At 53.2% G+C, this 26,820-nt stretch overlaps 1 protein-coding gene and 1 long non-coding RNA gene across 3 annotated transcripts in view; one reads left to right on the forward strand and one right to left on the reverse strand.

The window, feature by feature from the left end:
* thrab (thyroid hormone receptor alpha b) overlaps positions 1-13,994 on the reverse strand; it is a 47,656-nt gene extending 33,662 nt beyond the window's left edge. The window contains exon 1 of one of the 2 annotated variants that reach the window (XM_029840904.1): positions 13,543-13,993. The gene's annotated coding sequence lies outside the window, so the exon portion shown is untranslated. Of the gene's footprint in view, positions 1-13,542 lie in introns of both variants that reach the window. The other variant, XM_029840911.1, reaches the window with a different exon arrangement.
* Positions 8,304-10,036, forward strand: LOC115250802 (uncharacterized). The gene is made up of 4 exons (XR_003889388.1): positions 8,304-8,715; positions 8,907-8,999; positions 9,082-9,295; positions 9,749-10,036. It is a non-coding gene; the product is annotated as an uncharacterized lncRNA (long non-coding RNA).
* Positions 13,995-26,820: the final 12,826 nt, after the last annotated feature.

Below are 26,820 nucleotides of genomic sequence, written 5' to 3' on the forward strand. Positions count from 1 at the left end.
CTGCTGCCAGTGCGCGTGCGTGCGCACGAGTCGCGCACGCGCTGCCGCCGCGCGCTGGCAGTTGGTCAACACGGGAAGTTGTTTTTGCGGCCACGTGCTTCCTGGTTCGTTTTCTAAAGTTATTTAAGTTTCTGAGCTCAAGCAACAGAATGAAAAAAGACCATTAACGCTCAGTGGGAGGGGCCAACTGGTTTAAAAGGTCATCAGCTGGTTGGTTGATGGACGGGTTTAATGGACGAATGCGAGAGAGATCGATATATTCTCGGGGGAGGGGGGTCACGGCTACAGATCTGATGCTGCAGAGGCCAACAGCTGAAGCTGCACCAGTGAGGCGTTGCCCAGTAAAACCAGTCAGCTCCTCTTCGTTTCTCCAGCTGAGGGAGGCTTCGCCGTCATCGGCGGCGTTCTCCACCGTTACGGTACTGTCCCCGTCATCGACGCGCCCTCGCCCACGACACGGAAACGGACAAAAGGCAGCAGAAGGTTGCGCCAACGCTCGCCAACGTGTGGGGTGACAACTGCAGCCCGAAGGGGCCCGGGGCTCCACAGCAGCAGCAGCAGCAGCCTGCAGTTGATTTAAGACGTCTGAACACGAGCCAAATTCCTCTGGGGGGGTGGGGAGGGAGGGGTTATGGGGGTGGGGGGGTGGGGGGGGCAGCACTGAAAACAGTTATAAATATTAACCCAGGAATGCAGCTGAAAACACAGCGGCAGGAAAGGTGGAAGGCAGTAAATAAGAGTGTGAAGGCAGACATGAGGGTGTTATTGTGAAACTGGGGGATGCTGGGTAAGCGTGTGTGTGTGTGTGTGTGTGTGTGTGTGTGTGTGTGTGAGGGCGCTGCTCTAGTTCGGTTTGCCTGAGCCGACCGGAGCTGCCGATGCACCGCCGATCGGTTTGTTTCATTAACCCTTAATCGCCGGCGGCGTTGCATCCGGCCGACTGTTCCCTCCGGGAGGAAGGACGAAGGCTGCCGCTGACCTCCAGGCTGCTGCTGACCCCCAGGCTGCCCCTGACCTCCAGGCTGCTGCTGACCTCCAGGCTGCAGTTGACCCCCAGGCTGCCCCGACCTCCAGGCTGCCCCTGACCTCCAGGCTGCCCCTGACCTCCAGGCTGCTGCTGACCCCCAGGCTGCCCCTGACCCCCAGGCTGCTGCTGACCCCCAGGCTGCCCCTGACCCCCAGGCTGCCCCTGACCTCCAGGCTGCCCCTGACCTCCAGGCTGCAGTTGACCTCCAGGCTGCCCCTGACCCCCAGGCTGCAGTTGACCTCCAGGCTGCAGTTGACCTCCAGGCTGCTGCTGACCTCCAGGCTGCTCCTGACCCCCAGGCTGCCCCTGACCTCCAGGCTGCCCCTGACCTCCAGGCTGCAGCAGTTGCTGCTCCGATTCTTTTATGGTCCGACAGTAAAAGCGGCGGCACAATGTGTCATTGTGGGAATGTTGACGGGAGAGCCGCCGGCCGCCGGGGGAGCCGGCTCTAGATGTGTGCCGAGGGCCCGGTAAAAGGCTGTAAAAGCAACGAGCCCAGCCAGCCGGCCTCCCGCATCCCCGCACGTGTGCGCCACCTTCTCCTCCCCACAGGATCCACCGGGTTTTTCCACTGTTGTTCCAAAGGCGTGAGGAACGGTCGCAGCGGAGAATTGAAAAAAAAAAAAAGGGAACGTCGGGGGCGGAGAGCAGCACCGGAGCTGAGACGACGGGTGAGAGGAAAACAAGGTCGCACAGGTTCGCGTCTGGGACGGAGAGAACACAGAACCGCACAGAACCGGATCCCTACCCTGATTCTGGACCCTTCCCGAGAACCTGCAAACTCCCGAGTCAAATCTCTGAAGCGTGTTAGCCTCCTGCTAACTAGCAGCATGCTGTGAACCCCCCCCCCCCGATCTGGCCCCCGTCTCCGGGTTCACACCGGTTTGCTGAGGCTGTTTCTTACCCTGACTCGGGTTTTTCTTCCTCCTCATCAGCACCTTCTATTTTTAGCCGCTGGGCTGCGGCGCTGCAGAGTACAGCGTGTTCCGAGGAATATGGGCCTCCCGTGGACACATGATCCTCCGGGATCGCTCCTGCCGGAGGGGAAGAGCAGCGCAGAACCAGTCTGGCGCTGACTGAACACAGACGTGCGCGCTGAGGCCGATACGGGCGCTAAACGCATCAACGAATGTGAAAGATCACATTACTGAGGGGGGGCGAAACTGCAGGACTTTATCGATTTTAGACATTTAAGTCAATAAAAGACTTTTGAACTAAGTCTGGTTTCTTCTGTTGCCAAAACAAAACTCACCCTGGTAACAGAGGAGTCGGGATGATGTCACTGGACGCGTCAGAAACACGGCGCTCGACGGGTTCCATGAACGCACCATGGACACACACACACACACACACTGGCACAGTTTTAGCTCCGCTAGCCTTGACAGACTTGGCAAAGTTTCCAAACGCTCAGTGCCAAAAGGCACGTGGGCAGTTTACGCAACAGAGATAAAACCGAAAACACCGATGACGCCGAGGATCCGGCACCTTCGATGAAAAAGGGGAGCGAATCTCCTCCTCCAAGGGACGCCGGCGAGGCATCAGCTCGGGTTCTAGGGGGTTTGGAGCGGCCCAATAATGATGCTTTTAATGAGACGGTGTGAAGAGCAGTTCACTGACCTGGAACCGCTCAGTTGAGCTGGGGGGGGGGAGGCGGGGGGGGGGGGGGGGGGGGGCACCTGCCTGTTTCTCCATGAACACACACCGCCGAGCATCAGAGGTGAACGATCCCCTTTATTAAAAGTGATTTCCGAGTCTGGGATGAAGAGTTCTGTCAGGAGACCAAGTGGGTTCCGACCACATGCCCAAACACAAGGGCGCCAGTGTCAGCTCCAACCCCCCACCCCCCCCAGCCTTTATTGGAGCCCTCTAAAGTTCATGTAGCAGTGCGGAGAGAAGACTGGAATATTTGTTGTTCAAAAACAAAGGCGCTGGAATGGACCCCCCCCCCCCCCCCCCCCCCCCCCCCATGCTGGGAGAAACTGCCCAGCAAACATTTGGGTCCTTTGTCTCGGCGTCGCTGCCTCTCCAGGAGCCACAGCCCGATTACCGGAGCGTCGGCAGTGGGACCCTGTTGACACCCGCGGTGACGCCGTAAACACGCTCGCTTCCCTGTGGCCTCTCAGATCAGCCCGCCGCCGCCGCGGATTTTTTGACCAGCATGTGAGAGGCGATCACCCGGCCGTGCACCAGCGCCGCCTCCCTGCTGGTGTTCAGACGAGCGACCCACTTTCACTGCGCACTTATCAACAAGGCGTTACTCATTAAACCTGTAAACCCGCCCGCACGCGGCTCCTCCGCCCCCGGGACGCCGTCCTCCTCGCCGCTGCCTTCATCTAGGAACCCTGCGGTGACCCAGCCGAGAGGAGCCGCGGCAGTCCCTTAAAGTTCATCACATTTCGGAACCAGCTTAGCGTCTCCATGTAAGAGAGGAGATCGACATGATTGGGCCTCGGAAGATAAGTGGTGGTTTGTGGTGCAAAGATAAACAAATGCAGCGGGAACGCTGCACGCGCAAAGAGGAAGTGATTCAATCGGGAAAATGTGTGGGAAGAACCTGGGAAGTTGTGAGGTCTAGCATCAGAGCTACACGTGCTAACGTTGCAAGACCTACATTGTGGGACGCCTAGCTGCTCAAAGTCCACACTAGTCATATCTACTTGATTAAATGGGCGGGGCCAGGACACTTCAGGAGCTACAGTCGAAGGGCGCCTGCTCACCTGCCAGGAAGTAAGGAAGTACGAGAGCCACAAAGGGAACAATCAGGCTCATTAAAATGCTTCTGCTGTGCGTGGCTAAGGTGCTCTGAACAGATCCCACCCCTCCAACTGATCCCAGCGTGGGGCTGAAGGCAACAGTTGGGTAACAAAGAGCAGCGAACGAGGAGCATTTCTGTTTGGGAGGCAGCAAAAGCCACTTCCTGTCAGTCAATGAGGGCGCTCTCAAAGAAACCGCAGGTTCTCACTCTACGCTAGCGCATCACAGCTGCAGCTGGTTGATCCTGCACGTAAAGCATGTGGGGGGAATCACACAACAAACAGCTCTTCATGTCAGACAGAGAGAAAGAGACAACGGAAACAAACACTCTTGAAATGTCTCAATTCTCTGGTTATGACCAGACAGGAAGTGCAGCCGCGTGAAAAAAAATTACTGGAATCAAAAACAGAGAAGAGAGAGAAACTGAGGTTGCCGTGATGAACGTGTGCGTCGGGATCGGTACGCGCGTGCGTGTCGGCATATGAAGCTAGCTGAAAACAGCGAAAAGCCAAAGTCTCGGCCGAACTTTCTTTTACGACGAACGAACGCGCTGCGAGTTTGGGTTTGTCGCTCCCTTATCTCAGCGTTTTTAATTAGTGTGAGTTGATGTTATTTTTCCGACTTAATTGCCTAAACATGAATATGTCAGCTGCTAATTCCATAACATAATTATTATTATTCCTTTTTAATGGTTTTCCCAAGGCTAGCAGGGCTGCCGCTTAATTAAACGGAGCTTTTTTCAAGGGCGTGCACAACTGAACGGCAGGTATCCAGGGACTTTGCCTGATCCCACCTGTTTCTCCACAGACTCGGGGGTGCTGCACAGCCTCTGTCCAACCAGCTCAGCTAACCTCAAAGTTTGCCATCATGACTTTAATACTGATTCGTCTCCTGTAGCGTCAGAGCTACACGTGCTAGCGCTGCAACGCCTACGACCTTTTAGAACCTGCGATGTTGTGAAGAGCAGAGAAAAGAGGCATCAACACTGCTCAGATCCTGTTCCGGATCCCGTCACAGGTCGTGACCCAGCTGGCGAGGCTGAGGGACGCCGCAGTTATGAAAACAGGAGAGTTTCAACGCTCCCCGAGCGGAACCGGACCAGGCTAACGGAGCTCCCGGAGTTCTCACTCTGGAAGCACAGAGCTTCCATATGGAGGCCTCAGCCACTGGGAGAGACAGAAAACCAGAGCCTCACCTTCAAATTCCACCTGAGGAAACACATGTGTGAATATACTCCGCTCAGGAACATCTCATTTGGCTTGTAAATAAAAGCCTTAAGTCGTTGTTGCGTCAACACGGACCTGAGAGGAGGCGAGCAAACTGCAGCGTTTTAGCTTTAACTCGCTACAATTGTCAGCATTTTACAGTTAGCTAAAAAATAGGCGAGGGCGATAGCGTACGTGTAGCTACCGTCCACACCGGATCGTCTCTCTGCAAGACTAAAGCTGACTACACAAGCTGCAGAGAGGCGCCATGTGGTTCCAGTCTGTGACCCAGCACAGGTCTCATCACACCAGAGAAGGTCTGTGAGTCCCACATGTCCCCGGGAACACGGTGAACACGGTGAAACCGAGGAAACCTGTGGCCCGGGAGTGGCTACCGGCCGCTGATGCATGCACGCAGCGCCATGTCACGCATGACACGGGGGAAGTTTCAGCAGTTCAAGAGAGGAAAATCCCACAGGGAAGAGGGAGGGCTCCTCGTCCGTGTAAACCGATTTTAGATTTTCATGTGACCAGATTACCACTTAAGGGCTTAGATGTCTAATCCTGGAGCCAAATGAAGTGTCTAACTTTAGGCTTAGGCTGGCTGGAGGAATCAAAAAAGGAGTTCGTAGCGTGAACTTTGCAAGAATTTCAGAGCCGGAAGCGCAGTTCTGCTGAAGAATGTTATTTGTTTCTGTTCTGTTCCCGGTTCTCTTATGGAATGGATTAAATCCAGCTGGTTTCATAGTCTGGATGATCCGTGTGCATGTGGGAATACAGCAGGAACATGAGGGTGCGGGGATGACTGAGTAGTCCTCATAAAACTGGGAAGATTACGAGCTTCTGACTCAAATTGCTGAATAACCAAGCACCTCCAGGGATGATGGCCCCGCCCACATGCCCATGATACCGCCCACACATCCACTACTCCGCCCACACGCCCACTGCCCCGCCCACTGCCCCGCCCACATGGACCACAGGCTTCACAGACTTTTCTCTGTAACTGTGATTCCGCTTCATGTTCTGATGAACCAAAAGCAGTTTTCAAGGTTGTTTGGTCGTCTGCTGATCGTTCTCATCTCTCCACCTGCTTTTGGAAAACTATCAGCTTTCCATCACACGATACTTCCCGTGCTTACTGCTGAATGTCTGCTCTCGGGCAAAGAAATCGAGAGGATTTGTTTTCGAAAATTACGGTTTGAGGAGCGTCTTCAGGCGTCCGGTTGAAGCGTGACAAGATTGATCTCCCGCAGTAAGCTAACCCCCCCCCCCTCCTGGGATTTCAGGCAGTGCTGCACCTGAGGAAGCTCAACACTTTGTCTCGACCGGCCCCGATCATCCGTGCGCGCGATTCTCCAGCTAATCCACATGCTAAGCCAGCGCTCGGGCGCTGGAGGGATAAATATGCAAGGGTGCAGGCCGAGCAGATAAGAGGGGCATCTGCTCACAGGCCGGGGTCAGACCTGACGGCGCTCGGGCCGGTCGACGCCGGGCGCTCTACGTGCACGTTTCGCTGCATATGTGAATAGGGATTCTCTCAGAAATGCACAGAAAGGAGATGCACTTAGGAATTATGCTTTTTTTTGCAACGACTCCACCTTCTCAAGATCTCAAGAGTATTCTAGCAACAGAATGCCGCACACACACACACACACACACACACACACACACACACACACACACACACACAAGGGTCCTGTGACATCGAGCGGTGGCTCCAACATCCAGCAGATGGTTGTGACAGATTAGAGTCCAGATCCTACAGCAGGATATTCGAACCATTAAAGACGGTTTGGTGTTTATGACTCTGACCCTCCACAGGACACGTGTCAGCGTCAGAGAGGGAGGAGCAACTCATGTAACACACACACACACACACACACACACACACACACACACACAGAAAAACCACACCTTGTAAATATTGAACGCTCAGGGATTTGTTATCCTCACAATCTTCATCATCAGCTGGAGGAACTACTTTTCCACAATCTGCTCTTAGGCTAACATCAATCCGTGCTTCTCACCTATAGGCAGCCACATCCAGCATCTATTTCAAGCTGGAATTAACTTAATTTCCTCCATTTGTATTCGGTTCCAGATGAGGGGTGCGTTTATTCAATTAATGCTCATTTCTGCGTTAATCCTATTCGCTGCTTCCCGGTGGCACTGTGGGAAAAACCAGCCTTTTCCACGGCAGATTACTACGCTGTGTTTCGCTGTCACAGAAGTGCTGGTTTGCATACGTAAAAGACTGAAGTGGAACCCGACACACACACACACACGCAGGGCTGTAACTGAACCAGTGTGGAGATGGATCTGCTGGGCTGGACATCATCCCGGTCCACTCCGCAGCAGAAGAACCGTCTCCGATGTCCGCCCTCCATCGCCATCTTCTCCTCCCTCTCAGACTCAGACTCATCCAGGAGAGCGAGAAGGCCCGAACGCAGCGTTTTGGGCCGGGGCAGACGGTCGCTTTACGCTCCGTGTGTGGGATTTGACAGGAAGCGGAGCGCTTGCTTGTTGTGCCGTGCGCGTAACGAGAGCGCTGCCGGGACAGAGATGGGTCAATAATCAATTATTCATGGGCTGGAAAGGCGCTCGTGCTCATTTCTAATAATAAAATCGGGCAGCACAAACGTGCGCTGCTATGACTGGAATGTGTCGGAGCTGCGTTTCACATGCGCTTTAGCATAAATACACGCAGCCAGACTAAGTCTCCCAAATGGGGCTCATTCCACATTCTAAATACCATAACAATCATCTGATGATCGTGGCTGTGAATACGCCAGCCAAGTAATTCATCAATTTAATAGAAAAACAGCTAATCCTAGCCAGCGGCTTCTGCTAATATTTGCTAGGACTGAATCTTTTATCCTCACAAGAGCGACAGCATTAGAATTGTACTGCCTCTGTACACATTAAAAATGACGCATGTGACGTATAATTTCATTTTAAATGAAGGCAAACAGCCTTCCGCTTCTACATGCAGCAGCTCACGTGTTCAGTAACAACCTGAGGGGGGGTCAGAGGTCACCTTCAGTCCCGCCACGCCCCGACTCAGACCATTAACGAGACGGTAAATGTCTCTCCTACACGGTTCTACACGTTACGTGAGCAGTGCAGCGGCGCCTCGCCTCAGTCCCGTCAGACCGATGTTACCTGGTCAAACATCCCTCACACACACACACACACACACACACACACACACACACAGCAAGTCGGCTAGTTGCTGCCAGCCTTGGCACTGAGCAGCGCTACAGCTGTGATGGGGGGGGGCAGGTTGTAGCGTTCCCAACCAGTTCCACGGTCGGGGATGCAGCCAAAGGGAACACAAGTCGCCGCCCACACCTCCGCACCACCAACAGCCTCGAGCACATCCGGAGAAAAAGCTGTTTGGGTTGAAGAGGAACGGCCCCACGTCAACGGTTAAAGGTTGAACAAATAGTTTGGTAGAGAAATGACAGCGTGCTTTTGAGCAAACACTGGCTGTCTGTAATGCAACGCGTGCCGCTCGGAGGGGCCGCGGCTGCGCGCGATAGCAGGCTAACCAAGGACAGCTGCCTCTGACGGCGTGCAGGCGCCGCAGTCATTCCTCAACCGGCTTAAGTGCTGATGGACCGGAGCTACTGCCAACAGGAAGTGTTCTCTGTAGCCCCTCCTCCACGCCAGAACCCCTCGGAAGACACTCCGCACACACGCACGCACGCACGCCAGGGAACGGCGCAGGTACCTCCAGGAGCCAACACACAGCGGATAAACTAACGTGATTCTTTTAAATCCAGCCAGAAAGCGAATCTACTGGGAGCGGCGCCCGACACACACTTTAGCTGATTGGCTGCAGTTGAGACGTCTTGGATGACGAGTGTGGACGGCAGCAATTCTCACAATGCACGTGTGTGTGTGTGTGTGTGTGTCAGTGTGCACTTGCCAAAGGGCATTTGGCTCTGCAGGGGCGTTCCTTGGGCCTCCTTGAAGGTAGCTCTTTATTACTTGGCGACCAGCACAAACAGGTAGATTCCTCGGATTAACGACAGGCTGAGATTGAACGTCGGCCACTCGGCTCGTTTCATTAATGATTATTCCTGTCTCCAGAGCTCAGGTGAGATTACCCGCGATCTTAATCTCCGAGGAGCAGCCCTCCAGGTGTAAACCTGAAAATTCCACACCTGAATGAACGAGTAATATCGCACGAACGTCTGAGGAACATCAGCCCTGAACCTCAAATTCAGGATATCATCACCCAGCAGACACTCACACTCGCTCAGATCTGAGGGGTTAAATCCAGCAGAACAGCAGCGATGAGCAGGTAAAGCCTGCGGAGGTGATATAGGAGGGGCTGCACCTTTATTAAACATGCCCAGGAGCAGGGGTGGGCAAATCCAGTCCTCAAGGGCTGGATTCATGCCAGACTTCCTGTCCTACAGGTAAAGAATTTCACCTGGGGTTCCATTTACCTTGGAGAAAGCGGTTTCTCCCTGGTAGGATGCAAAACCTGGCTGGATTCCAGCCTTCGTGGATTGGACTTGCCCATCAGTGGAGGGAAGATCCATTCCTCATGGGCTGGATTCAATCCGAGATTTGCGTCCCTGGTGGGACGCAAGCCCAGGTGAAATTGTTTACCTGTAGAACAGAAAGTCTGGCTTGGATCTGGCCCTCGAGGACCGGATTTGCCCACCCCTGCCAAAGAGCCACATTTGTGCCGATTGTGAAAATGTGAAAATGATCTCTCCTTGCTCAGAGTAGATCTTTTCATTGACAGAAACATGCCAAGGCCATCAACAGGTATTATGAAAGAAAACCAGCTTCGGATTTCAACCAGCAGCCGTGGACAGAATGCACATCGAGACCTTAAGAGAACGTCCAAAAGTAGATCCACGTGTGATCCCCGGAGCCAAAGCTGCTCCGCCGCACCAGGAAGCTCGACTCCGAGCCGGGATTCATTTCTGTCGCATTTCTGAACGAGGCCTGCAGTACCACCACCCAACACGGGGGGCAGTGCAGGAGACCAGCAATAGCCTCTCTAAAAACCTCTGCAAACGGCACAACGATCAGATGAAATGAAGCTGAATTCAGAGTCACAGTTTACTGTCATTCCACGTTTAATTGGAAGAATATTACATTTTAAGGAAATGACTTCATCATGACGCCTTCGGGAAGCGATTTCAAAAAGCGCAGAAAGTGAAATTCGGAAATTTGTAGACGCGAAGTCAGTCGAGGATTTCCCTTACGAAACCGAGCAGAAAAGGAGAGATCCAGTCAACAGGAGCTCACCGTCTGTTCAGATGTTTCTCAACTAGAGTGAGGAAATCTGTAACCTCAAAAACAGACATAAAAGCCGAGCTAAACCTTCTGCCTGCCAGGATACAAACGCGCCCGCTAACCCTCTCACATTGTCGGTTATCCGACCGCTGTAACCGGACACGTGACCAGAATCTGGGGCATTTGCCAATGGAGGAACCAGCTGTGAGCAATAAGAGCAATGAAGTCATTAAAGCTGGAGCCAGGCTTCAAATCACTTCTCCTAAGTTGTTACAATAATGTGCAATAAATATTCAGAATGACGAAACGTTTGGCTATTTTTATCCCGTATGACAAAACGTCCAAGTTTGTCTGCACGAGAATTCAAAACTCGATTTCTTACCCGTCCGAATGACGCAAAACAAGCTCGCGAGCCGGCAGAGATGCTAGCAGCTAACAGTTGCTCACACTGGTGCAGCTACAGCAGTGTTCCAACGCGGGTTTCAGACTAGCATACGCGTTTAAAGCGCCAAATCGGAACGAAAATGAAATCCGATGACGTCTCGGGTGAAGTTCGGCTGCCATTTCTGACTCTCTGACGAGGTGGAAAATCCGGTGAAAACATCCACGTTGGTTTTGGTGCCCAGAAGAGTGATTTGGCGCTAGCGGTGGAGGTCCCGCTGGCACCGCTCCACCCACATTATCCGGAACAGGGAGCGAGAGAGCGCGACCTTTCCCCCACGTTTACGCCTCCCAATTCAGAGGAGCTGAAGTAGGAACGGCTTTGTGTGATGGTATTCGTCTTCCAGAGAATCTCTCTGCGCTCCTCATCATCGCTTTACGACGGGAAACGTCTGGGACACTTTAACTCCTCTGCAAACGCGCCCCGGCTTCACTTTTCGACGGCGGCGAGTCCCCGTTGGAGAGCTGCGCTGCTTTGCGGTGAAAATAATCCTCCCGGGCGACAGTGCCAAGTGTTCCCGTTGATGAAGAGCCAGCGGTGAGTGGCCCCGGTTGTAGTCGGCCAGAGCCAAGTGAGAGGTGTCGCCCAGTTTAACAGTCTCAGTTTTCCCTCTGGTCAATAAAACTTTGTTTTTAATGAGTTTTTATTATCGCTGATGTTTCTGGGAGCCGCGGCAACAAAGTGAAACCGCCACATTAACGACCGTGAGGTTACGAATGCTTCCTCTTAGACAGTTTGTGGTTTGCTAGCCTGTAAACGACTCCTGGTATCTGGGAGACAACAGGAGCTTGTGATCTCCTGACACCTTCACCATGACAACGCGCTTATCAGCGGCGGGGGGGTCGCGCCCCCTTTGCTGCATCAGGTCGCCGGCTGAGACGTCACAATCAGCGGGAGGCCGCTGATAAGGCGACAGCGGTGGGTGCGGACGCGGGCTGGGGCCGAACACACGCAGAAAGAGCCCAACGAGGTCGAAGGGGAGGGAGAGAGCGAGCACGTGAAGCTAACTGCTGCTAATCCTGAACAAATATGGGGCATGTGCCGCTATTTCCCATCCCTGCAGGTCTAAGAAGAACATCTGAAAATGGCCAAACATCCCAGGGCAAGTGCTCCCGACGTACCGGCCTACCCAGCATGCACTCTGCCTGTGCAAGCAGCTCTGACATCATCACATAGCAGAGCAGATCCAGAGGTGGCCGTCAGCTGCACAGCCAAGGTTATATAAGTGCATGCTCTACATTTCTATGCATTCAGCGCCGTTGCCAAACTACGAGGAGCAAAGGAGGGCTGGAAGATGAGGGAGGGAGGGAGGAAGGGGGGGAGGAGGAAGAAGGCGAAAGAAGAGAGGAGGCCCCAGCAGAAAGAGTCTGAAAAAGAGGCCCGCTGGGGAGGTCGCTGCTGGAAGGGACTTTAGAAGGTCACTTCTAGGCCCCCCTGAAGGGGCCCCAGAAGAAGAGGAGAGGAGAGGAGAGGAGAGGAGAGGAGAGGAGAGGAGAGGAGAGGAGAGGAGAGGAGAGAGGAGATCGATTTTGTGTGAATAAATTAAACATGACCGAGCAGCTGCAGAGTAACCTCAGCCTGAGCAGAAGAGTTTAGTTCTGCAGAGGAAAGTGGCTCCAGTTACACAGTTTCTCCACAGCTTCTCCTCAGCTTCTCCCCAGCTTCTCCCCAGCTTCTCCACAGCTTCTCCTCAGCTTCTCCTCAGCTTCTCCCCAGCTTCTCCTCCAGCTTCTCCTCCAGCTTCTCCTCTCAGCTTCTCCCCAGCTTCTCCTCCAGCTTCTCCTCCAGCTTCTCCTCCAGCTTCTCCTCAGCTTCTCCCCAGCTTCTCCTCCAGCTTCTCCCCAGCTTCTCCTCCAGCTTCTCCTCCAGCTTCTCCTCAGCTTCTCCACAGCTTCTCCTCCAGCTTCTCCCCAGCTTCTCCTCAGCTTCTCCTCAGCTTCTCCTCCAGCTTCTCCTCAGCTTCTCCTCAGCTTCTCCTCAGCTTCTCCTCAGCTTTTCCACAGCATCTCCTCAGCTTCTCCCAGCTTCTCCTCAGCTTCTCCTCATCTTCTCCACAGCTTCTCCTCAGCTTCTCCTCAGCTTCTCCTCAGCTTCTCCTCCAGCTCACACCTGCAGCTTGAATCCACCTGACCCTGAGAACTTCCTCAGCAACTGTGGCCGCGGTGACACGAAAGGGCCTCGACCTTTGACCTGGAACGAGCCTCCTGCCGTCAGGCATGCGGCAGCTCTAAAGTCCTCAGGCTGTATCAGAGGAGCCGCTGGCGGCCAGAATTTGAGGCGCGCGCTGATCTTTTGCTCTGATCTTTTGCTCCACGTTACTGTAAAAATCTTCGGCATAAGAATTTTTGCACAACATCTGCGGTAATTTAATCCGCGGCCCTGACAGCTCTAATGAAATGCACATTTGCGCCTGCAGGAGCGGAGCTTTCAGACAGTCCTCCTCTGAGATCAGGATCCCAGGAGTGAAGAAACAGGTCAGAGGTCAAGCGTCAAGGTGCGTGATGTCATCAAAGAGGCACGTCCGCGTGAGGCAAACACTTAAAGAACATTAAAGGGCAGCGCTGCGCCTGCACAGCTGGCACGAGCGCGATGGAACCAGAAGTTCGCGTGCGTGCGTGCGTGACTGGACCGCGCGCGCGCGCGCGCCATACCAAGTTCGGGCCCGTGCGCGGTTCCTAACGATGAAGCCGTGCGTGGCTACGGCCTGGAAATGGAAGGGGGGCGTCAGCGACAGCAGCCCGGCGCGGTTCACTCCTGCCGCGGCTGACCTGTCACGGGAGCTCCGGCGACCGACGCCAGCACCGCCAACAACCGCACGCACCGCACGCAACCTTCAGCTGAATCACACTTACCGTCAGCCGAGCGCGGACTCCAGTTCGGGTGGGATATCGGGGCAGAAATGAGGCGGGATGGTGGTCCGGTACTCCAGCAGTGCAGCGGCAGCGGCTCCCCCGGTCCTCCTCTCCGAGCCCGGTGCTCCTCCGCTGGGCTGCCGCTCCTCTCGGTCTCGGATTATCTCCCTCCGCTCCAAACGACCTCCAACCGACAAACAAGCTCTGTTTTTGCCCGCGTGGAAACGACTAGTTTTCCCCCTTCGCGGTCTTCCAGGAGCGTTTGAACAGGCTGCAACGACAGGAGGGAAGGAACCGAAAAGCAAGCCCCCTCGGTTCGCTCCTCCCTCCGCGGCTGTACAGTAGAGCGGCCCGAGCTCTGCAAACCGTCTACCGCTCTCTACAGGAGCGCCACCGCAAAGCACGCACTGTACATGCACAACACATGTCAGCACCGCAAACCCAGCCTCCCGCGCGGCCGGAGCCTCTTCTGCTCCTCTTATTTATTTACGAGGAGCCCCCCTCCATCCCCCGCCTCCCCCCTCCCACCCAATATGACTCCACCAGAGGACTGAAACAGACTCTGGTTCCGTTGTTTTGGACCCAGTCAAGATGCTGCCCGGCTGTGCACGTGTCCACTGACACCCGTGCACGCTGTGAGTGATTCAGACTGACCTTCATCCGACCTTCATCCTCCGCCCTGGCAGAACTTGGGGTCCGTAAACTCCTCCCGGTTTCCAGCCCGGCACAATAGTGGCACTAATTTTGGGTTTTAAACCTCAGGTGGATCTTCACGCCCGCGGCTCGGACTCTTGCCCCTCGTTAAATCTGTGACGCTCGTCCACACGGTGAAGAACCACGTTCACAAATGAGCAACAAGCCAGGCTGAGTATAAATGCAGAACCCGGACGGCACCGACCCATTTAACATTTAAGTCATTTAAGTCTAAAGAGCTGATGGCTGTTGGGGTGTAAAACTCTAAACGAAGCAGTTGTTCTTCACGGTGATGATCCGAGAACCTAAAATAACCCGGCGGCACCGAGTTCTGGACTGACTGAAGCTCGCGGGCTGTTCTGGGTCGCTGAGAAGACAAACGAGCAAACAAATATTTGTGGTCTGCGTCGTGGCCGTTAGCATCGCTAACCTGTCGCCTTCTCTCTCTGACGGCTTCGGGGGTTGGGGCCGGCTTTGGTGTCGCCTTTGGGTCAGATTGACCTTTAACCTTTAGGAGCCCGGCATAAACCTACTTTTGGATCTAAAGGTTCTTTCCTCTGAGGGAGGTCAGAGGTCAACAAGGTCAGGGACGCAGACTCTACATCCTCTAAGTCAATTTATGCAGTATAAACGTAATTAGCGCGTCTGTTGTTGAAGTGGGGAGCCTCGTCGATGGCTCCCTGTTGCCGGGGCGACAGCGCTCCGGTTGACCTTGACGTTCAGGTGAGAGTTGGCCAGCCAGACCCTCTAATCCCGCCCGACGGGACGAGGAACGGCCTGGAAATCCGTCGCCGACCTCAGGAGGGGTGAAGGACTCCGATACCTTTGTGCCGGTCTTCCGCCAGGTGCACGGCGATGCTAATGAGTCCGCCTCTCCCGCGGACGCCCCCCCGCCGGCCTTTTTTATACGTGGACGTGGTGGCAACACGCGGACCCACCAGCCAACTTCTGATCAGCCCAAACTCGCCTTTGTGCCGCGCCGCCGCCGTAGCTGACTCATCCCCATCATCACAGTGGGACATTAGCATTTCAGGCCTATTTTTCATCCCATCCATCGCTCCCTCTCAAAGGAGACGCACTTTGAAGTCCCTCAAATCTCATTACGGCTGGCACTCAGTTCAGGCTCAGGCAGATTTCCTTTGGTTTAGCGGCGGCGGCGAGGAAATGAGAGGAGCGAAATCCCCACGGTGCAGAATCCAAGCGATAGGCCTTTGAAACGCCAGCCGGGCTCCTCGGAGGACGCGCACGTTTGTTTGGGAGTAATGAGGGAGAGTTGGCGTGAAAGGAAAGGCACGAATTAAAATCCGACGCATCCCGAGGACGAGGCGAAGTCGCCGACGCCGCAGGTTTGTCGATCAGGCGGCCGCTGCTCAAACGGTCTAAACGTGATCATTTATTCATGCCGGAAGTCTTCCCGTCTTTAATAAACCGCACAGGCCGTTGGAAACTGGACGGGATTATTCTGGGATGGATCAGAGGGAGAACTTTAGAGAGATGATCTATTTGGGCGAGAAGACGACTTTCACAGGTGCTCTCGGGGAAAACGCTGTAAAAAAAACAGGTTTTTCCAGGTGAATTCCCAACGGTGACCTGTTGGATAGGAGCAGTCAAGGTTCAGGTGACCTGGAAATCCAGACTTTTCTGACCCAGCACAAAAACGGTGCAAATTCTTGTTAAATTCAGGGGGATTTTAAGGAAACTCTCAAAAACCTTTGTTCTAACGAGCCCAGGGCTCTTTTGCTTTGGCCTCTTCAGTAAGATGGAGCCTTTTTTGCGTGACGGACGTTTGTAATGGATGAAAAAGCCTGTTTGAGCAGCAACCCGGCTCTCCGGCGGGGGCCCGGGCTGCAGGAACAATCGTCCAGAGTGAAAACCTGACTGTAAAGGAAGACAACACGCTTGTTATCCCAGACTCCAGCCTGATCCCTGTTTCTGCCAACGCTTGGGGATGAAATAGCAGTAATCTGAAGAGCAGGTAATGGAAACTCCATTTAAATGAAGAGGAGAAGTGAAGCCCCGGAGGTAATCTGACAATCCTCATCCGTCTGTAATCAAAAACCTTTTTCTGGGAGAAAATTGACGCCTGGTTTGAACATCGGGAAGATTTGAGAGGCCGATAATGGAGAATCCGGCGGCGCCTGGCTGTTTGGGCTGTCTTATGCTATTACTGTTGGTCAGAACAGCGTTCCGGGCGTCTGGCGGCGGCGCCGGCGCCGGCACCTCTGGCGGGTTCGCGTCACCCTTCTCTCCGTGTGGAAATGCTCCTGCGGGACGCAGACATTTGTAAAAGCGGGAGAAATCCGTCCTTCTTCAGAGCTGCACGTGTCTCCCGAGCACGACGGCTCATATAGAGCTGATGGAAGTAACGTCAGGCCACAGAACTCAGGCTGTGTGGACAGTCGTCTCCATGGTGATCCACACACACAATAAGAAACCGGTTCTTCTTGATATACAGCCTGAAGTCCCCCCGCTTACATCTGAAATGGCTCGGACCTGCGAAATCTCACACATAAAGGTGCTAAACGTGACACATTTCGGGTCGGATCCAATCATTCCTCACATTTGTTGGAACGTCTTGATGTATTTTAGCTCCGGCGCAGCTCTGCATACTAATGCTGCGCTCATTTATCCTCCAGTCGGCAGATTCCCTCGGCTTCCACCTTTCTTCTCCTGCCAAGCGGAGCGCCGTCTAATATGCCGGCTGAGTCGGTGAATGTGACAGGTGGGGCGGGAACGTGACGGATCCTCGTGAGTGAGTGGTTCTAGGTACGAGGGGTTCCGTCTGTGGCTCCGCTCATCCTGTGGGCTCCCACTACTTCTTCATTATCCGTTTGAGAACTTCAGTTTGAAGGCGTGAGTTTGGGATGTAAAGTGGGTGTGAAGGAGTGGGGGATGAGCAGCGTGTGTGTGTGTGTGTGTGTGTGTGTGTGTGTAGAGCAGTAGTGGGTTCATTTCCCTCTGCAGGGTCTGAATTCCGAACACAACCTGAGCTCCTGGCTAGACTCACAGACCTCCGTGTCCAGCAGAAACACCCACACACGGCAATAATCTGCTGGCGAGGCAGCACCAATCTGTGTGTGTGTGTGTGTGTGTGTGTGTGTGTGTGTGGTGGGGGGCTAAAGAACTACAAAGCGTTCACTTCACCCCTCCCCTGGAAGCACATCTTTACATTCACACCGTCATTTTGGACAATTTAACAAAGGATTAAACACAAAAGCCCAACGTGTGACTGGAACGTCCTGAAATTAAAGCCCAGGACGACTAAAACGTATCGTATTATCAGGAATTTCCCTTTTTAATCGGCTCAGCGCAGCACGGCCGTTGTCCAAAACACACTTGACAGAGATGAAGGGACAACTTGACCAGCGGGGCTCCCGAAGCCTCCATAAAGCTGCGTTTGTGTTTACAGGCGGCTAATGAGCGGCGCGGCGTTGTTCCCCAGCTGACGGTGCTGCTTCGGGATCCACGGCTGCAGAGCCGGTCCACCTCCACCCTCAGGAGGAAGCTGATCAACAGAGGAAACGGTGAGAAGAGGCGCGCTGGGGGTGTGACACCCTCCATTTGAGGGATGGCAACAGGCTGATTAAACTCTAGATTCACGGAGCGAGGGATCAGCACCACAGTGATCCCTGCCGGGACCATTCCAGACTTCCTCCGCTTCCTGTGGGCAGCATGTCTACTCCTGACCCCAAACGGATCCCCACTGGAGAACGAGGACGCCGGCTGAGGGGCCACCTGAACCACCTGAACCACCTGTCAGGAGGTCCTCCTCTCCTAAACACCTAAAGCGAACTCCAAACGTCTCGGATTGGAACCGCCAGTGAGCCGGTAAACATCGTTAAGACGCGGCTGCAGCATAATCACCCTCTTCCCCGCTGAAACGCCGAGCTCTCCACATAATGACGGAGCCGCTCTCCCTCTGATGGAGCTTCCTGTGCTCCGCCAGCCCCGAAGAAGCCCGTGTGTTGTGGATAATTGAACATCTACAGGCGTCCAGAAGGACGTGCCAGACGGGCACGAAACAGCCCCACAAATGGCTGCAGCCCCGTCTATTACCCACTAATGTCTGCGGAGATGAATGCAGGAGCAGAAGATTGAACCCGTGAAGCGGGTGGTGGTGAAGCGTGAAGAGATCAAAGCCGGTAGACGCAGAGCCGACGCTGCTCTGGTGAACCGACCGCTCAGAAACATCAGGGCAGGGATGGTGCCAACTGGCCCCGGATCAGATCGGGATCTGAACCAGAACAAAGCCCGCGGCTTCACCGGAGCGTCTCCAGCCGTCGGCGTCTCCGGCGTGTCCTCCTCTAACACCAAAGCGGCGCTGATGATTCCAGCGGTCGCTATTGATCTTCGGACGCGGCCGGTCGATGGATGATTCCAACGAGGGCCACGTGGGACGGATCGATGCGTTGACCGCCGACCGGCCCCCGCAGAAACACAAGTTATTCTCTTTGAATCAGGCGGTGAAATATAGATCAGGTTCAAAGACTGTCGCCACCGGAGGAGCTGGTGGCGCCCTCTGTGTTTATGGAGAACCGGAGCATCCGGAGTGAGGAACGCTGGGAATTGATGACAAACGGCGTCCTGCAGCAGCGGCAGGAAGCAGCGGCGGTGCGGCGGGACGCATTATCTCCTCCGCCATTAAATATTAAAGAGGGACCCACCTTATCGTCCACTGGAAAGGGGAACGTCGCAGGAACAGATTGTGTCAAGCATCGGATTAAAGGGAACTTTTATTACAGGAATCTGTGTGTGTGTGTGTGGGGGGGGGGGGGGGGGATCAACCAGAGCGACCGTCATGGCGTCCGTGTGTGTGGTGCATCATGTGACCACTCGCAGCCTCCAGAGCGTTACAGAGAGAGGGGGGGGGGGGCAGAGAGTGGGGGAGCGATAGAGGGAGGGAGAGATGGTTGTACAAGAACAACAACGCAGAAGAGGAGTGGAAGATTTGTCCTCTTATATGCTGCTGATGATGATGAATGCCTCACCGCGTTTTCTCCACATGAATAATTTGTGAATCCCAACAACAACAACAACAACGATGATCTGATGTTGCTGCAGAACGAATCCAAAGAAGGAAGACGGAGCGAAGAGGACAGACGCAGATAAAGGCTCATTTGTGTAAAATATTAATCCGTAGGGTTACGAGACGCTCGCTGACGCCTCGCGAACTCTGACCTTCAGCGGGTCTCCGTGACCTTCCCGACCCGCTGCTCCGACCAGCTGACCTCTAGCTGACCCCTCTGCATGTTCTCCGCATCCCACAATGCACTGCGGAGGGAGCACAACCATGTGATCAGGGATTCAAACCATTTAAAGCGGCTCTGTGACGCACCTGAGCCTCCTGCACGGCGGCTCCAGTGGAGGTCAAAGGGTCAAACGGCGCTCTGTCTTCAACCTCTCAGGTGCGTCCTCATCCCTGGGAGAATGCGGCACCGTTTGTCCTCTCATTTCAGCATTCCGTGGGCGGTGTTGGGGGAGGCGCAGCTGCAGGAAGGGCCCATTTGTTCTGGCTGAATAAGCGATTGGTTGCAGCCTGGTGTGCCACATTCGAGCGGGTTCTTCAGCAGAGTCGTGACAGCAGCTGGGCGAGCAGCAGCTCTACGTTAGCGGGAACGAGGAGGGAATGACCCTCAAAGGTTTACGTGGGACTTTTCCTTTCAAACATGCAGAATTCACTGCTAATGGACAAATAAAGCTGTTATTTTTAACCCCCAAAGCTAAATTTTCCCTTCTTAAAATGAGCCGTGTCCTTCTGCCTATTTCTCCGTATTCATTATTCCCAACCCTGGAGACATCGACACCACCAGGAAGCACATTTGGAATTCCAAATATCACAGTTGTAGTTGCTAATTTGGCTTCCTCGGCAGGGAGTCGCCTCCAGGGGAGCTGCTCCCTTTCTTTCTCAGGCCTAGATGATCAAAAACTCACAGGCCGGATCCCGAGGAGATCCTGGAGGTCAGGCCCGACGCTGACGCATCACGCTCACCTGTAGAACATGAAGAATCCAGGAAGAATCCAAACAGAACTGCCTGCATGGCTTCTTATCCGGTGTGTTTCCCGTTTCCATGCGTCTCCTTGACAACATTGTTTAAGAGAAAAAGAATATGAGAGCTTAATTTTGAGCCGCAATGGACGATTTAAAATATAAAGCATAACTCTGTGACAGATGGCAACGACTGCGTCGCCGGCAGGAATAATGGTGGGTCATTTTTCTGGTGCCGCTGCAACAAAAACACGTCCAATCCAGGGAAGAAGGATGTAACTTTTCCTCTGGGATTGATGAGAATTCGGCCATATTTCCTGGAAGTGTCGAGCATACCGTTAAAAAAGCACGAGGCTGTTTCCCTCTGGGAGGACGGCGGCGCGCTTCATCTTCCTGGTGTTGCTCTGACTCATCTTCCTCGGCTGTAATCGGAATTCTACACGCAGAACGACGCGTTCTTTTGAATCGGGAATGAGCCCGTTAGCGTCCGCGCGGCGCTTCGCCCTCTGAAAAGTGTCTCCGATCGCGGCGCATCTCTTTAAACCAGGTCCTTTTCATCTCACTCACATCAGCACTCAGTCAGAACTTAAACTCATTAAAGAAGATTCAAAACAAATCACTGATGTCCAAAAGTCCCCGAGGAGGAAGTTAAGAGGCTGATTTACCTCAGTTTACTGGCCTGTTGGGCATCACCCCTCAAACTCCTCGCTAGGAGCAGCAGAACCTGGATTATTGTGATTTAAGAACATCCATAGTCCGATGGCAACATCTTGATTTAATGGGTCTGGATCACCGACGAATCAATGTGGCAGGAAGTTACAATTTTACCAACGAAAACAATCAATTCCACACCAACGGCTGCAGAAGAAACTCAGAGGGTTGTAACTGACCAGCAGGGGGCGACACTCTTTTCTGAGGGTACAAAACGTCCGATAAATCACCGTGGTGTCTCTCAGTGGACACAAGCTCATATCAACGGCCAGTTCCGATGTGCACAGACGTATAAATGCTTCTCAGTCCGTCCACATCCTGATGAAGACGGAGCTAACGTCACCATCAGGTCCGAGGTCCTGTCGATCAAAATGAACTTATTTATGCAAAACATGTATGAAGGCTGAAAAATAACCCTGGATGAATGAAACCAGAGGCCGAACATGGAGAACATCATGCGGTTCAGTGCCGATTTCCTGATCTTTCGAATATCAGCAGCTTATTATGGTGCGATTCTTCCCTCACAGCTTGAGTCGGGAGCGGTTTGGGTCACCGTCAAAGGAAAACATCGAACCCGACCATCAGGACGCCTGTGACAAAAAACCATGAGCAGCACCAGTCAGACGTTAGCGGAAGATTGCATCTTTTCCCCGACAGTCATTAGAAAATGGTGGTTCTTGTGTTGGGCTGCAGGTGGGAGGATTAAATCCGGCGAGGAGATGAGAAGAGAATGAGAGCGAGGCTCTTATTAAGGCCTCGCCGTCCGGCGGATTACCGGCTTCCACGAAGCTGTCGCATCAGAGCAGCAGCTGGAGGACAAGACACCCGAGGACAGCTGCATCAAAGACAGGGGAGTGGCGCCGTCCACCGCGAGAGGGTCCGCACGCGCCTCGAGCCCCCGCCGGCCGCGCTGCAGAGTTTTCCTGGGAACCTGGGCCGCCAGCTCTGGGCTGACATTTCACGCAGCAGCGGGCTAAAGCCCGGGGATGAATTCAGAGGCTCCCTGACTGAGAAGGTCTTAAAAAATGCAAACCCCATCAAAGAGACGCGCTCGTGTGAGGACGCAGCTGCTTCCGACTGCGAGCTGCTTCCTTCTCTCCTGGCCTTGATGTCAACCCTCCCAGTTTTCATTTATTCAAAACCTCTCTCACTCCCCCCAAAAATACTTTAACAGGTTTTTTTTTGAGGAACGTAATTAAGCTCCGACTTACTTTAAAGTGGAGCAGTTGAGGCCAGTGTCCACTTTTATGGATTTTCATTTAAAGACGAGGTAACTCTGAAATGGATCTTTGAAGGCTCGATTTAGAAACATCCATTCAGGCTATAGAAGCTAGCCACAGGCAGGCGGGAGCTAATTGGCTGCCAGGCTGGTGGGTTCTGGGCCTGAACCTCGTCCCGGTCACAAACGTGCGGCGTGGAAGTCGTTGCTATGTGAACAGGTGCGGATGGAAATGCGGGGCAGGTTCAGAGTCATAATCAGTCAATTAAAATTCTGTCAGCAAAAGAACAAATCCGGGAGAAACGGGAGGACGGCGCCTGGAACCGTCCCGTCGTTCTACCTTAATTATCTGGGAGAAGCGCGGGAAGCAGCTGCCAGCGGGGACTGGGTCATCGCCGCGGGTCGTCGAGGAAAGACTTGGGAGCAAAGCTGCCAAAAAAGCCTGGGAGGAGCAAAGACACCACAAACACACGTGTGATCATCTCACTTTTAATTGGTTTCATGAAAATATTCCCTGTTCGGGAATCCCGGAGAGCAGGTTGTTTTCCCCCGGAGGAGCCTGGGCCTACTCGGGGTTTCTTCCTGTTTAAAGGGAGTTTTTGCTGCTGCTGTTTCAGTCTGGGTGCCATCCAGGCCCAGAGTGGACATTTCTTCATCCACCCCCCGGCTTTTTATCCATATTTGGGTTTCCAGAACCTCCAGAACCACAGCCAAGTCCACGGCTCCATACGGCCCTTTTATCCAGTCGAGTGTGGCCGGAGCCCCTTCTGCCGTTTGTATTGGTCCAATACTTTACCTTCATCTGCACGAGGCCAGACCCTCTGAATAAATGTATACGTGCACGGAGCGCTTGGAGCGCCGCTGAAAGGCGTGTGTGCTCGCCGCCATCGAGCTGCCAGGCTCCATGAGCGTTACTGTCAGCACTCCGCATTAAAAGCCTTCACCATGAAGGGTGGTGGCTCCAGCAGAACCCACCGGGACATCGTGACAGACGCTAGCACTGTCTGTGGATGCTGGACCCGCTTCTCCAAGGGGGATAAGGCGCACGCATGCCGACGCCGCTAACGGCTAACGGCTAACGGCTAACGGCTAACACCGGTGGGCAGCGAGACATTAAACAGGCCACGTGTTGAGCCTCACAGATGAGTGAGCATCCGCTCCACCGTGACCTAAATGACATCTGTCAGGAAGCAAATGCAAAAGGATGTCAAAGCAGTGTGGGAGAAGGAGGGCGCACGGTAAATCCTGGCGTTTAACTCCGAGGGAGCGGCGGTGGCGCCGTCAGCGTCAGATTCCCAGAAAGGTTTTTCCACATATTCCAGAACGACAGGTCGGTTCCTGTCAAGGAAAGATGATGTACAGCTGCTCATGCTGGAACTAAGAACATTTGGGTTTGTCCGTAACAAAAAAAAACAACTATTTTATTGATGTTCTGGTTCTTATCTGATGACGGGTCAGATGCGCCGTCAGGGCGTCTCCTTGAACCCAAACTGAGTCGTATCGTGTGCACACGCGTGTGGATACCAGAGGACCTGCAGATGCAGCAGCAGAGAACCAGTCAGAGCTTCTTCAGCCCTTTTCATCCCTCTCCTCCGTTCTGATCCGCTTCTCAAACAAACGCTTAATCTCAGAGGAAACGCGCACAAACGGCACAAAGTCGGACTGAGCGGAGCGCGGAATTCTAATCAGCGGCGCACAATTCAATATGCAGGGAGGTGTTTCTCGGAAGCGAGCGTCTCTTTGCTCAGAATAATGAATTGGCGTCCGCACGTCGGCCAACGGAGGTTCTGTCGTCCACCAAAGCCAATTTGGAGGAGAACAAATGATGCACAGGCTCGGTGCTGGATGTCAAAACCCGCATCGCTTGTTGTCTGCAAGTGATTCTTTCCATGCTAATGAGCTGGGAGTGGAGAGGGGGATAAAGAAGTCCTCCGGTGTTCCAGAAGACAGCGGATCAATGAGCACCTTGTGGAAGTGGCTCACCGGCGGCGCTCCGCGTCATCACCCCGGAGCAAAGTGCCGAGCTAATGGGGGCGACCGCTCCAGAATGGACAAGGAGACGCGGCTCCACTCAAGTGGCCCGTTAGCCTCCAGTCCATTTCACCTCATTGATCCGCTCGGACCGTATCTAAGAAATATGACGGAGGGGCCGATTCCCTAATGGGAGCAGAGGAACCGCGGTGATGTATGCCCGACTGGCGGACGGCCCACTCGTCTCCTCGCCGTCAGCTAATCGCTGCTCCAGCCTCGTTCATGACTAATAGGCGGCGTGTGCGTCTTCCCCTAGTCGCCATACATACATGCACATTGTGCACCCCCCCCCCAGCCCTCCCAGGACCTTTGCTGAGTGCTGTGTGGTCGCCACTAAGTGTTGCATTCCTGATCAGAGCCTTTAGAATCAGTGTTTGGTTCACAAAGCACCTCGATTCGTAGTCAAGGACACGCTGGCCACCGCTATATATTAACTGCATTTGGACAGGGCTGCAGGATTTATCGACACGGATAGAAGAGGTAATATCCACCTCAGCCGAATGGGGATGTAACAGGAAACTGGCTCCGCCAGCTACTGATGCTATCGCGACACAATATTGAAAAAGCTGCTAGATTAGATCGGACCAATCAGTCATCGAGAAAGGTCATAATTTCTTCTCCAGCAGCCAAATGCCTGCGAGCGCGGAGCCGACCAGATAAATGATATTAAAGTCAAGTTATTAAAAACGCAGCGGCGTAATCAAGTGAGCTTTAACTAGAGAATCAGGCGTCGCGCCTGTGAATTTATGTTGATTTGGTCCCAATTTGAACCCCTAATGAAGCCGAGGCCACCAAAAGAGACCGACCATCTTCTTTATTTGCGGCTTTTGGGCCGTTCCTGCTGCGTCCGGAAGTCTTCAATCAAAAACTGCGACTTTAGAGGGTAAAACATGCAAATGTTAAAGTCATCAGTCCTGCTCCTGACATCAGCTGTTAGAGCCAATCCAAACGTGTCGCGTGCGCGTTCTGATGGATGTTCTGCAGCTCCAGACGGGACCAGGCAGGTTTTCCAGGGTTAAATACAGCATTTTTAGTCAGCGGGCCAACAGCGAACCAACCTCGCACTGTTGTGATCTCCAGAAATGGCAGGACACCAGCAACACTGACAACAGGAGTAAACAAATGCAACATGAATGTGTGTGGTTTGTGTGTGTTCTCCAGACCTCCGGGGGAGAGCATCTGCCAACGTGGCACGTTGGTCGTGGGCGACGCCGAACCGGCTCCGACTGGTTCCTCACAAATGAGCCAAACATCCATCTTAAAGCCAACAAAGAGGAGGGAATAAAAGAAAAAGGACGCGTCGGAGAGGGGGGGCAGAAGAACGTCGCTCCTTTCAAACTGAAAATGTGGTCAAGTCTCCGATTTCCATGAAACGGTTTCGACGGCTCCGTTCGTAATGTTGTGATGCTTTTTAATGGATCTTTTGCTGACGTAAGAAACCACATTCAAACCGCTCTCCTTTGTCTTCTCCAACACACTTCATAGCCCTCGTGGGTTTGATTTCCCCCTCAGCAGCCAAGCTAAACTGAGCAGAACATCCCGCCTCAGATGGTATTTCCACATGTTAAATGCTGTACGAGGATGAGCTGCCAAAAATGTATTTTTCTAGTTTCCAGTTACTGGAACAGACTAAAATGGTGGAAAAGGATATTTAAAAACAACAACGAGCGCACCTCTGTGGATTGACCTGTAAATAAGGGGAAAGAAAACAAGAAAAGTGTCCTGACAGATAACAAATGTAACAGATTCTACATGAATTCATTTAATTTAAATTCCGCCAACAGCTTATTGGCCGCAGCTGACCTGAGGGAGCAGCTAACAACGCCATCGGGCCGGCGTCTGCAGGAGAAATGTGATGATTCCTGCTCATGGGATGAAGAATCTTCTTCAGAGCGTCAGCCTCTGGCAGCAGCTGGAGGGGGGGGGGGGGGGGGGGGGGGGGGTCCTGATGATGGAACAGCATGCAAATGATAGGATCAGCAATCAACACAATTAACGAGTGGAAAATGAGGATTTGCTCAGTGACACTAAAGAAATTGTTTACATTCAGGAGCGTGTTGAGAGATTATCGCAGCAATTAGCTGATGAGTCTGATAAAAGGGAGGATTGCAATCTGTGACGGATGAGAGGAGCGAACGCCACGGAAACGCTGCTGCCATGATGGAAAAGAGACGGTGGCTGAAGAAAGGGCGGGAACTCACCAGCAAAGGTCAGGAGGTCAAACTAGCAGCACTCACGTCTTCAATAGGAACAGGAACTCACCAGCAAAGGTCAGGAGGTCAAACTAGCAGCACTCACGTCTTCAATAGGAACAGGAACTCACCTGCAAAGGTCAGGAGGTCAAACTAGCAGCACTCACGTCTTTGAGTCATTGTTGAAGCGTTTGTACATGATGCACCTTAAGAAAGGTGTGACCAGTTATTGTTAACATGTTGACTGGTTATTGTTAACATGTTGACTGGTTATTGTTAAATGTTAACATGTTGACTGGTTATTGTTTACATGTTGACTGATTATAATAAACATGTTGACTGATTATAATAAACATGTTGACTGGTTAGTGTTAACATGTTGACTGGTTATTTATCAACATGTTAACAATAACCTGTCAACATGTTAACAGATTATTGTAAACAGA

The sequence above is a fragment of the Takifugu rubripes genome, chromosome 1 (assembly GCF_901000725.2).
Source record: "Takifugu rubripes chromosome 1, fTakRub1.2, whole genome shotgun sequence".
Lineage (NCBI taxonomy): Eukaryota > Metazoa > Chordata > Actinopteri > Tetraodontiformes > Tetraodontidae > Takifugu > Takifugu rubripes.